The 12,295-nt window shown below is 37.2% G+C and overlaps 1 protein-coding gene and 1 pseudogene across 6 annotated transcripts in view; both read left to right on the top strand.

Moving 5' to 3' along the window:
• MACROD2 (mono-ADP ribosylhydrolase 2) overlaps positions 1-12,295 on the top strand; it is a 2,227,780-nt gene that overhangs the window by 574,184 nt on the left and 1,641,301 nt on the right. The gene's annotated exons all lie outside the window — the stretch shown is intronic.
• Positions 4,008-4,920, top strand: LOC119515674 (annotated as a pseudogene).

Raw genomic sequence — 12,295 nt, 5'->3', positions numbered from 1 at the left:
CAGTGTGTGATCTTTCATGTCACCTAAGACCAGAGTATTGACTAAAGGCTTTCCCACATAGATGACATTCATGGAGTTTCTCTGCAATGTGAGTCTCCTCATGTTGTCTAAGTTGGAAAAAACTAATGAAAGTTTTCCCACATAGAAGGCATTCATATGGTTTATCTCCAATTTCAGTTGTATTGTCTGTGGCCAGAGCTTTTAATAAAGGTTTTAGCACTTTGAGGACATTAATATGGTTTACTTCTAGTGAGAATCTGTTTAAGTTGATTAAAAGATAACTTGTCACTGAGGTCTTTTCCAAATTGTTTGCTTAAATATGGTTTCTTTCTCATGGGAATTAATGCATGTAGAGTCACTGTGGATCTGAGAGTTGAATCTTCTTGCAAGTAATTACATTGAAAGGAATTCTGAGTATGAGATATCTGCAATGACATGATGTTAGAATTATCTTTCCTGCAGGTAAGTTGCATGAATGTCATTTGTTGTTTTTTACTGTCATTTATCCTGCCTGGATTCTGTTTTTGGAGAAATCCCATTCCTTCTCTCCACACTTCCTCTCCTTGTACCAACTGGGAAAGCACATCTGTTGTGCAGACCTCACATCCTACTGAGACAAGATGATTGATATTCTCCAGCATCACTTCTCTGAACAGCTTTCTTTGGGAAGTGTCTAGCAATGTCCACTCTTTTTGGGTGAAGTCTACAGCTACATCTTTGAAGGTCATTAACTCCTGGTATCCACAGGCAAATGCTGTCAAAGTACTCCTGCCCTGCACCCCCTACCCCTGCGATGCAGGGCCCCAGGGTCTAGGCCAGTCTGCATATGGATCGTCATGCCTTCTGGGGGACCCTCTGCGCCACTGGTCTAGCAAGCAACCTGCCCCGCCAGTAAGGGGGAGGCCTGTGGGAACTGTGGACTCAGGTTGGAGAGCTAGGGTCACTGAAACCATCTTGCGGCCATTGCAGCTGCTTTGCATGCCCCAAGCTACAACTCTCTCTGCAGTCTCAACGTGATCTGGACACTGGCAGAAGCTCCCGGGAATAGCTGTTTGTGGTTTTGATAAATTTCTTTCTAAAAAGTTAATATTTTGTGAACTTCTCTATCCTCCAACTCCTAAAGTATATTTTAAATTTGCAAGAAATTTGATTAGAAAGTAGTGGAAACTTTCTTTCTCTAATCATTTGTAGCCAAATTTTTAGTTTGTTTTGAAGTACCAGACCTGTTACGGTTTGTATGTAGCAAACATGAAAATAAAGTGGTTAAAGAGGCTCAATATCACTTGAGATTGTTTTGTTAATTTTACATTAAAGATGAACATTTGAAAAACTTATGTATTTGAAATCAATCAGAAATTCAGACTGAAGTTCTTTTCAGATGTAAGTGAGAACTTTTCACTGATTGTTTCGGTTTGCTAAAGCTGCTGGAATGCTATATTCCGGAAATGGGTTGGCTTTTTCAATGGAGTTTTATTAGGTTACAAATTTACAGTTCGGAGGCCATGAAAATGTCCAAATTTAGGCCTCAAGAGAAAGATACCTTCTCTGAGGAAAGGTTGCTGGCATCCAGGGTTCCTCTGTCACATGGGAAGGCACGTGGCAATGTCTGCTGGTCCTACTCTCCTGGTTGTGGTTTCAGTGGTTGTCTCCAAATGTCTCTGGGCATTTCTGTCTATGCTCTCCTGCTTTACCTGCCTTTTATCCTCTTAAAGGGGGACCTCTTAAAGACTAAGACCCACCTTGAATAGGCTGGGTGGGTCACATCTCAGTTGAAATAGCCTAAGCAAAAGGTCCCACCCACAATAGGTCTGCCGCCACAAGAATGGATTAAAAGAACATGGTCTTTTCTGGGGTACCTATCAGCTCCAAACCAGCACACTGATATATTTTACATTGAAGTCAAAAGCAGCCCAATGCACTGAAACCTCATTTATGTGTCAAGACATTTTTATTCAGATTACTTGCTGCAGGCATAAAATAATTCTGATATTTTATATGCTCCCCAGGGTATACTTATGAATGTTAAATTTTATCTAATTTTTCCTCTTTTCAATATGCAATTTTTAAATAATTTTATTGAACTCTTAAATTTGAAAAATGCATATGCTCTTTTACTTAGAAATATTTTGGAGGATTTAGTCTATAGAATAAAAGCACCAGTATGAACACATACAAAAAATTTTAATGAGATCATTGTGTGTAAGGACTAAACTGGAAACAACCTAAGTGCCCGTTAATAATTAGTATGGTTTCACTCAAGTTTTGGAATATTATACTATGCTATAAATTATTTACTAGTTTAAGTTGTGATATATTGTTAAATAAGAAAATTATGTTGCATTATATTGTTTATCATAGAATTCCGTGGTTCTTTAAACAGTCATCCCCAGAAGCCTCAATTATGTATATATATTTATATGAACATGAAGAAAAGTAAGGAAGGGAATAGTGGGAAAAAGGAACTGAGGAGATTATCAACTCTTTGTTTAATATACTTCTTGATTCTTTTTTTTTTGAATGAGTACATATTATTTTATATTTTAATTGGTAAAGAAAACACTAGTCTACTACACTGATTGTTCCTCAGATGGAAACATAAGAACAGGAGTCATCCTCCTAACAGTTTTGAAGTAGTTAGTTTGTGAAGGGATGTGAGAGTTATATTAGCCCTAGATGTGATTGTCTCTGTAAACCATATCTGCTTAGTCAACATCCCAGCGGGAAACAGAAGGCACACTCAAATGTGGATAATCCAAGGAGGGTTTATTTACAAAGGGAACAGTACAAAAATATGGGTGGTGTGCTGGTTTGGTTATATTAGGTTCGCCAGAAAAGCCATTTTCTTTAATGCAATCTTGTGGAGCCAGACGTTAGTCTTGATTAGGGTGTGACCTTTTAATTGAATGTTTCCATGAAGTTGTGACCCACTCAACTGTGGGTGAGAACTCTGATTATATTATTTCTATGGAGGTATGGCCCTGCCCATTCAGGGTGGGTCTTGATTAGTTCACTGGAATACTTAATAGAGCTTGAGAACTGGCACTGACACTGACACTGATGCTTGGAGATGCTTGGAGATGCAGACAGAAGGATGTTTAGAGATGCTAAACTAAGAGATGAAGCCCAGAGTTTGTCCTGGAGAAGCTAAAAGAGGACCCCCAGCTGCTTAGAGAGAAATGCCCTGGGAGAAAGAAGCAAGGAAGCACAGGAGCTGTGAGAGAGGAGCAAAGACAGAACCCCAGAGACATTTTGGAGAAAGCCATTTTGAAACACAACCCAGGAGCAGAGGATCAGCAGACGCCAGCTACGTGCCTTCCCAGCTGACAGAGGTGTTCTAGATACCATCGGCTGTTCTTTAGTGAAGGTATCATTTTGTTGATGCCTTAGTCTGTACACTTCTATGGCCTTAGAACTGTAACTCTGTAAACTAATAAATACTCTTTATAAAAGCTAATCCATTTCTGGTACTCTGCATAACGGCAGCATTAGCAAACTGGAACGGGTGGGGTGTAGGAGAACCTCAAGCAAAAACCAGAGGCTACCGATAGCACAGCTAATACCACCGCTAGGTTCAAATTGTTACCAGAATCCAAAAGGAAAGAAAGTCATATTGTTGACTAAACTACCTTGATTAGAACAGTGACCTTTGTTCAAGGACATAGCCCAATTCAACCTTACAGGGACTGAACCAGGGAATTAAAATCCTTGAACTCACTCTTATCCCTTCCACTATCTTCTGCCAGGGCTCCTCACTGACTGAATCCAGCTAGAAACTGGAGAGTAAGAGGATGAAGAGGATAGTAAGAGGACGAGAGTAAGATGAAATCTGTATAGTTTGGCCCACTTGGGCAGAGAACAGGGTAGAAAAGCATAGGGAGTGTCGTTCTTGAGGAGCAAAGAGAAGCTATGTGGCATAAAATATCCAACATTCTTTTTGAACTAAACAATCAAAATAGCACAGAAGGAGAGGGAATGACGCGGCGTCCCTAGCACCCGGGGCTCCCGGGAGCACTCTGCACTGGCGAAGGCCTGTTTTGCAGCGAGATGACCGCTGATGACTCCGACAGCGTCCGCACCAAGTCCCAGGGCAGGGAGGAGAGCGACCTGCCGGTTATCCAGCCGTGCGGGCTGGTGGAGGAGCTCAGCTATGGAAACCCTGCTCTCAAAATCGAGACAGAGATGTTTGAGAAATATGACAATAAACTGGAGCCAAGGGATCAGCGACATCCACTGTTATCAGAAATTAAAATAGCAGCAGCAGAATTTTCACAGGCTATCATTGAGGAAGCTGCTATTCGATGGGCTGAAGTTCAGAAAGCAGTACATGATTTTGAAAAAGACATTCTGAAAATCATATCCAAGAAGAAAGGAAGTATTTTGGCCACTCAGAAAGTGATGAAGTATATTGAGGACATGAATCGCCAGAGGGATAGTATGAAGGATAAATTACATTTGAAAAATGTTTCTCTCAAAGTCCAGAGGAAAAAACTGCTTTTGCAATTGAGGCAGAAAGAAGAGGTGGGCGAGGCCCTGCATGATGTTGATTTTCAGCAGCTGAAGATCGAGAATGCTCAGTTTTTAGAAACGATTGAAGCAGGAATCAAGAACTGATCCAGCTAAAGCTGGCATCCGGAAACACCCTGCAGATTCTCAATGCATACAAAGACCGGGCCAAAGCCGAGGCCTCCAACAAGAAGTTCCGCAAGCAGCTGGCCGAGTTCCGGGCGCCGCAGGTGATGGTGTATGTCCAGGAGAAGATACTAAATGGCGAGCTGGAGAAGAACATTAAGACGTGGGAAAGGAAAGTTGAGATTGCAGAGATGTCCTTAAAAGGCTACCGCAAGGCTTGGAATAAAATGAAAACAACCAATGAGCAGTTGCAGGCAATTTGCCCCCCTGGGAAATAGCCATTAAAGTAATCAGCTCCTTAAAAAAAAAATAGCACAGAAGGGGTAGAAACTTGTTATGAGATGCAAAGTATTGGAATCCTTTTTCTTTGTGGACTTACAGAATTATTTTTTAATTAACCTAAGCCCAAAGGCAATTAAAAAATAATAATCTGAGGATGGCCTTGTTCCTCACTCTCCTTTGTGAATGACTTCGTTTCCTCTACAAACTCCAAAGACGTCTCAGAGTGGAGACATGGTCCTTGTTCTTCCCAAAATAACAAACTTTAGTGGGGGTTTTCTGTTAACTTCTAGTGTGGTGACAGAAGTGACACTATTCAAGGCCATGGACAGGGAATTTACTGAGCCTCAGGATGTTCCAGGCATCATGGAAAGCATTCACACAGGTTATCACTCCTCTCAGCAACATGTACTATGACCTTTATTATGCCAGATTACTGATGAAAAAGCAGAAATTCCTAGAGATTAGATAATCACCTGGAGTGTAAGAAACTTGCTCAAGGTCAGTGATAGCCTCTGGAATTGGACCTAAATGTGCTTGACTCCATTCTGCACAGCCTCATCCTGTTGCAGAATTGCGAGGGAGTCATTATCTGTTACTGTAGCCCTGTCACCTGTCCCTGAAATCTGCCTTTCCCTTTCCTTTCCTCATTCCCCTTTCATTCGTTTCCTTAGTTATGTATTTAACAGCTATTTGTTCAATACCCACTTTGTGCCATGAATTTTGCATAGAACTGTTGATAACAACAAACATGACTTCATGGATTTTACAGTTTAATATGTGTTCTCAGGGAGCAATCCTATGCATTTCCTTTAGCCCTAATTCCTTTTCACTTGAAGTTCTTTGTGTCTCAATCTTCCATCTATTTACTATGACTTAAAAGTATTCTTTTGACTTGTTTGTTTAAAATGTAATCTAAAATAAACTTTTCTTTATGTTACTTGGCATTTCATTATTGGAGAGTAATGAGGATTCCATAATATTACAAGAAGGATGAAATAAGGAAACTATGTAATACTTATATATATATATATTTAAAGGTGCTGTCTGGTTTTATTGAAACAAATAAGCCAGTCTCCCTAAGAAGTGAGCATATGTGAGGGAGCATGTTCAGACTTATGTTTTAAGCAGGCTAAAAATAAATAAGCACATCTTCTGATTTTCAAATTGAGAATTATTTTGTATTCAAAATCTTCTTTGTCGAAGACAAGTTAAAACTGCTGTTCACATGTCTTGTATTACTACAACCACGAAACTAATACACATTTGAACTAACTTTTTTTCTCTGTTTAGACACACTTGTTTACCTTTTGAAAAGCACCAGATTGGATTACTCAAGTAATCCCATTTTTGTAACTGAGCCAGTGTTATCATTCTCAAAATTACAACTGGTTCAAAATACAGTGACAGGAATGACTAGTATGTGGAAGGATGTGAAGATTCCTCTTGTTTTGCATTATTTTCTGGCATGATTGAACTGTGATAAGGTCTGCCTGGTAACACTTTATTCACCCTTTAATAATTAAGGTTAGGAGATCTTCAGTAGGGTAATATTCCAGTCTCCATGTATGTTGTGTTTTGTAACAAATGTAATCACATTTTGGATGTGATTCCTGTGGAAAAAAAAAAAAAAGAAATGTAAAAGTTAAAGGGGTAAGAAGAAGGTGTCCTTAAATATCAAAGTTTGTAGTATTTTATGGTAGGTTCTTCTCCTGAGTCTGATAATAGGCAAGTTAACTAATATCTTTGATCCTCTTTAACTTTCTAGTTTTGTAAAAATGAAGCAGTTGGACCAAATAAGTGTTTTTCCTTCCAAGCTGTAGCATTCTTAGAAGTTATTGAGCATCAGGTTGATAGCTGCTGAAGTGAGGTTGGCAAAACAAGGGCAGCTCTAGCTCCTCCTTCCTACTTCAGCCAGAATAATTCTGTTTTGACTTGTTTTATTTGTTGATAGTCCCTAGTAGGTTTTCCATTTCTTGTTACCTTTTCTCTTATTTATCAACAGAAGGGGTCATTGTATTCTATTTTTGGCTTCAGAGTGGGTTACAGCTTATACAAGCCACACAGATCCCAGAATAATCAGTGGTTTCTTTGAATTCTGTAATATGTATGAAACATAAAGTATTAATAATGTGTTTATGCCTGGTTTATACATGTGAGGCAGTTAAACCTACACTTAATTTTCTCTCTTTTTCAGCTTCAAAGCAGGAAATTATACCATTGTCCAAAACCTCTGGCATTCTGTTGATTTTGTTTAGAAGGTGTAAATCTAGTAAAGTACAAACAGAGGGCTGTTGCCAAATTGATGGCTATATTTGTCTGTATAGATTGTATTTCCACAGCTGTCAGTTGATATGGTTGCTCCCTTATATAACATGGTTCTGTAGTCATGCAAGTGCTTGGGATTTTAATCTTATCAGAATTTTTAGCAGTTCCTAATTTGAATTTCAAAGTAAAGGGGATATAATGTGTACCATTCTAAAGGGTGATATTTCAGCTTTTGTATCTTTTGGGATAACATGTTGTGAGTGAAATTGGTGTTTTATTTAGAACTCCTGGGGAAGTTTTTACCAGCAATCATTTTGACAACCCATGTGCTCTATTGCAGTAAGAAAGCAGAAAAAATAAACTGAACTAGGTGGTCAGGATTCTGTTAGGATGAAAGCAACTATAATTTCCTTTACAGTGATTAAAAGCAAATGAAAACCCTGCACAAATAGTTTTAATCAATGTTTAAAGACTAGCCTCCTAGATTGACAGGTAGTCCTGGGTGGGGGTGGAAATGGAGCAGGAAAACAAATAACTACTATGGAGATAATGGAAATTATTGAGCAACCGGAATAAAAACATTGTTCCAAACACTTACCAGGCCATTTTGGCTCACAGTCATCATGGGTCACCTCTCCCCGCTCTGGATTATTTCGGGAGGAAAAGTGCTTCAAGTGTCTGATACCTTGTCTTGCATTTCTAATAACGTAATGGTATGTATTCCTTTTAGGAACCTCCATTCATGTAAGAATAGTATATAGTAATTTTATTTTTCCTGGTTTGCTGCACAATTTGATTGAAATCTTATTCTAAAGAAGACGCATACACACACAAACATAAACAGAAGAGTATTTTTAGGAAGAAGGTAGTGTAACAATTCATTTATATTTTGAAAAAACAATACAACTGTTTATCTCATTGAGTTAATTTGTTGTTTGAGGAGGGAAAAGTGCAATACACAGATTCATTAATTTGCAGTGGCTCATTTTAGTTTCTCAATGAATCAATCTTTGAGACAATTACTGTAACTTGATTTTTTTTTTCCTGCCATCCTCTAGTAATTAAGGAACATTTTATTTCAGGGAAAAATGAATGAAAATAGTGTCGATTAGTTAGCAGACTCTGAAAAAAGATTTTGAAATCATGCTCAGAAACTTCAAGTATTCCATGTTCCTTTTCTTCTTTTCTTCTTTCTGTGAAACTCTAGGACTAATAGGAGGCATGTAAAGAAATTCCCTCCAGGAAGCTCTGGTTAAGTGTAAGTCTTTAAGAATGGACCTGGCATGATAGCTCCGCATCATAATGCCCCAAAGAGATCATCTGGCTTACGCCATTGACTTCTTTTTATCCTACTATTATTGGTGGTAAAATCTTGATTTTGAGCATGAATTTATTCTTGTGATTTAGCCACAGAGAGATAATAGCAGGATAATTGTTTCCTCCCCTTAGTTTATGCATTCAAAAATTATACATGGTTCTAAGCATAGCACATATACAATTTTGTTGTTTATTAAATTTTCATAGAGTTTGGAGGAGCTCCCTAGTTTAGTAGTTCAATATTTTGGGTGAGATAGAAATTTGCTATATTTCTACATTTCACAGACTATAGAATAGACTATATTTTGAGTCCATTCTAAGAGAATGATAATAGGAATTATGATTTACTTTCATCCAGTCTTGCTCCAAAAGACTTAAGGCAATTCCTTGATTCAGAGTAATTTTTTTAAGAATCAGGATTTACCACTCAGAAGAGAATTTAAGCAATTTTGGAGGCAATGGCTTTACTCTGGTGACATATTAGGAATATGCCAGTTTCACTCTATTTGCTAAAATAATCTATTAATAATAATATTCTTCTGCACCTCCAAATAAGATCTCACCATATTATGGCTTAAGAAATTTATAATACATGATATTATTGGTATATATAGTTACTGGACTGTATGTATTTTATTTTATGCTGCTAGTTTTATTAGTAAATGTTTCCCCATACCACATATCCATCATTCTTCATATTTTTGCAGTTCGGCTATTCCTTCTATATTTTCTACATATGATGATCTCTGTCTTTGTAACATGGTTTTGGTGAAGGGCAATCCATACCAATTTCATTAGTGCCTCATATACCCTGTAGTGGTGAATTACTAGGGCTATAAGGCCACAAAGAGAGAAAGATTGGTTAGGAAAAAATTTGATCTTTGATTTTTCTTTCTCACTCTCACTTTATTCTGTCAGGGTCACATGGACGTATGCATTTGGGTGAATTTGGCCTTAATTGGAAGACCACTCAATAATCCATTACATGGTGTATTTGATAGGACCTTTTCTTTTTTTTAATAGACCTCTTAAATACTTGAAATATGTATGAAAATGTGGTACCATAATTTTATGAATGTTTTCAAAGTTCTCTGAGTATGGTACTTCTCAACTTTGTGTCTTTACCAGTCCCTGTAATTAAATCCCCTGAGAGTGCTAAATAGAATTTCCACATTTGATTTTTTGAGTAACTTGACTTTGTCTCACTGCCTTAGAATTTATACAAAAAGGAATCACTTCAATTTCTTATTCTCTATGCATGCACAACCTGTGAATTTTTGTTCAATTGTCTAGGTGACCTCCTGAAGTATGACCATAAAGCAGATACGACAGAAAGTTAGAATGAAGCAGTCATCAGCTTAGGCATCCCATTTATCCTGCTGATCTTGGTGTTCTCACCTGCACAGTGAAGGAATTAAATCCAATCCAAGGATTCTAATGAATCCTTCTTGAGTGATTCTCAAGGGAATTATATCTGTGGGCCTCTGAGTCAAAGACCCAAATTTTCATGGCAGAAATTAAGCATCTAGCAATACTACATCAGGCCGCTAAAAAAAAAGACAGCATTCCCATTGCAACTTCATTGGGAAAGCAATTGCAAACTGGCAACTATACGTAATAGCCCATCATCTCCTTTCTCATATGGGATGGGGAAGTAGAGATGCAAGATGCAAGATTTTATGTATGTGTGGAAAGATGATAGATAGGTAGTAGATAGATAGATGGATGGATGGATGGATGATAGATTTCATATAGCCCTAATCACTAGGTATTTCTATATAATCTTGAAGAGTTTCTTCAAGTCCTTGATTTTATAGGAAGAACAAGGGTCAAAGTTTGCTTTTTCCACACACTTCAATAAACAAATATCTCTTATATGTCAATAAAGAAATTGAACTAAAGCTGCTAATGATTCTTACTATTAGAAAACTTGTATTAAGAGCTTATTAGTTGTAAGCTGACTGATGAAATGCGGACCTTGTGTTTTAAGGGACTTCCTAACTAAATGAGTTACACCTAAATTTATTGGAGATAATTAAGAAGTTGAGCAACTGTTAATTTTTGATACCTGAAAGTCATTTCCAGACCTATTTCTATTTCTGTAAAATGGAAGAAATTAATATTAATCCACCTGACTAATAAATGTTGAGAATCAGTTATATCGTGTATGGATTGCTTTTTGGAGGTAAAGTAACATTTAAAAATCGTAATAAAAGTTCACTTTTATTCCTCTATTTTTATGTCACTTTTTTTTTAAGAAACATGCTTTGACATTTTTGTCAATAAAGCAAACTTTTTTGAAAAAATTAGAGAATTGAAATTGATAAAATAGAATTAATTTTGATAGATTCTTTAGAAATATCATTATTAGAATAATAGTTATTAGAATCACTTTGGATATATATAAGGAGCTTAGCTGAAGATTCTATCACATGAAGAGTAATGCACATGAAATTATCTTCAGTGTGATAGTGTACTATGTAGAATGCCACAATTTTATAAAATAGTTCTATGTTGATGTTAAAATGCAAAGAGATAGGCTTATCTAGACATGAACACATATACCTGACTTGATAGTTCTCCAGGACTGGAATTCCAGTTCCTACACTGGAATTCTACCCACACCTATTGGACAAATGCCTAGTTAAACAGATGGACCTTAGGCTGTGCTCTCAAAACAGGAAAACTCCCTTTACTGAGCAAAGCTCTGGGTCCTGTATTGTACTACTGTGCCTCCAAGCATGATAATCTGTGAGAAGAGCTGCTATGTATTATTGTTATTGTGTGTTTTTCAAAGTATCTTTTTTTCTTATGAATGGATATGTGAAAATCAGAGGACGATGGATGGAGTCTCAGAGATATGGAAAACCTATAGATAGGAAAGTAGTTCTCATGCAAATATGAAGGTAAAAAATAAGCAGGAGTGTGAAATGCCATGTGGTTTTATAAATGCATGTAGATTAGATTTTAGAAAATGTTTGTGTTAGTCAAAGGACATTTGCTGATCCTGAAATAACCCGCATCCACCAAAGGGTGTGACACCAAAAGAGAATTCTCAAAATCTTATCTACTGCCCCTTCAACAAGTTACCACTTCAACAATTACGAAGTTTGATTCTGGGCAGGACGTTAAGTCCTGACGGCAAATGACTTTTTTGACATCAGAAGTGAGTTTTCTATGGTTGATTAATGGCATTTCCATTCAGTCCGTGTTTGTGACAGAAGCACTGAGGGGAAGGAAGGAGCAGCATTTAGATTGCCCTGTAGTTGGGAGATCATATGGGACAAGTTTTGGTGCTATAATACTGATACATTGAAAAGACCTTCAACATTCATGCAATTTCTCTACACAGAAAGGGAGCTTGTTTGCCATCCACTTTCCTTATATTCCTGCAGGATTTTTTTTTAATGGCAAGAGATAATGCCTAAGAAACATATGAATTTGCAGTAAAGCTCAGTGATTGTATATCGACTTTCATTTTCTGGCTGTTACTCTGACTAGATAAACATAGACATAGCTTGCTTAATACTTCAGCAGAAAACGGCAAGGGAACTTTCTGAAAATTTGACCTCTTGGGAGAAATCCAAATGGAATTGCCTTATTGTTTGCTTATTATTTAGCTTCTATAAATATGTATGCTAGATTAATTGATAATAAATGGTAAGAAATGACACAGCATTGTTTTTGAAAAATGTTTAAAACTGATTTCTTTTCCCTGAATAAAAAGTGAATGCAAAAAGTAACAAGGTTGTTACTACCTGAATATGAGTTAATTCTTGCTGCAGAGTGTTTTGAGATATTT

This window comes from Choloepus didactylus, chromosome 19, assembly GCF_015220235.1.
Source record: "Choloepus didactylus isolate mChoDid1 chromosome 19, mChoDid1.pri, whole genome shotgun sequence".
Lineage (NCBI taxonomy): Eukaryota > Metazoa > Chordata > Mammalia > Pilosa > Megalonychidae > Choloepus > Choloepus didactylus.
Note: the sequence above shows the minus strand (reverse complement) of the source record. Positions and strands in the feature narration are given on the sequence as shown.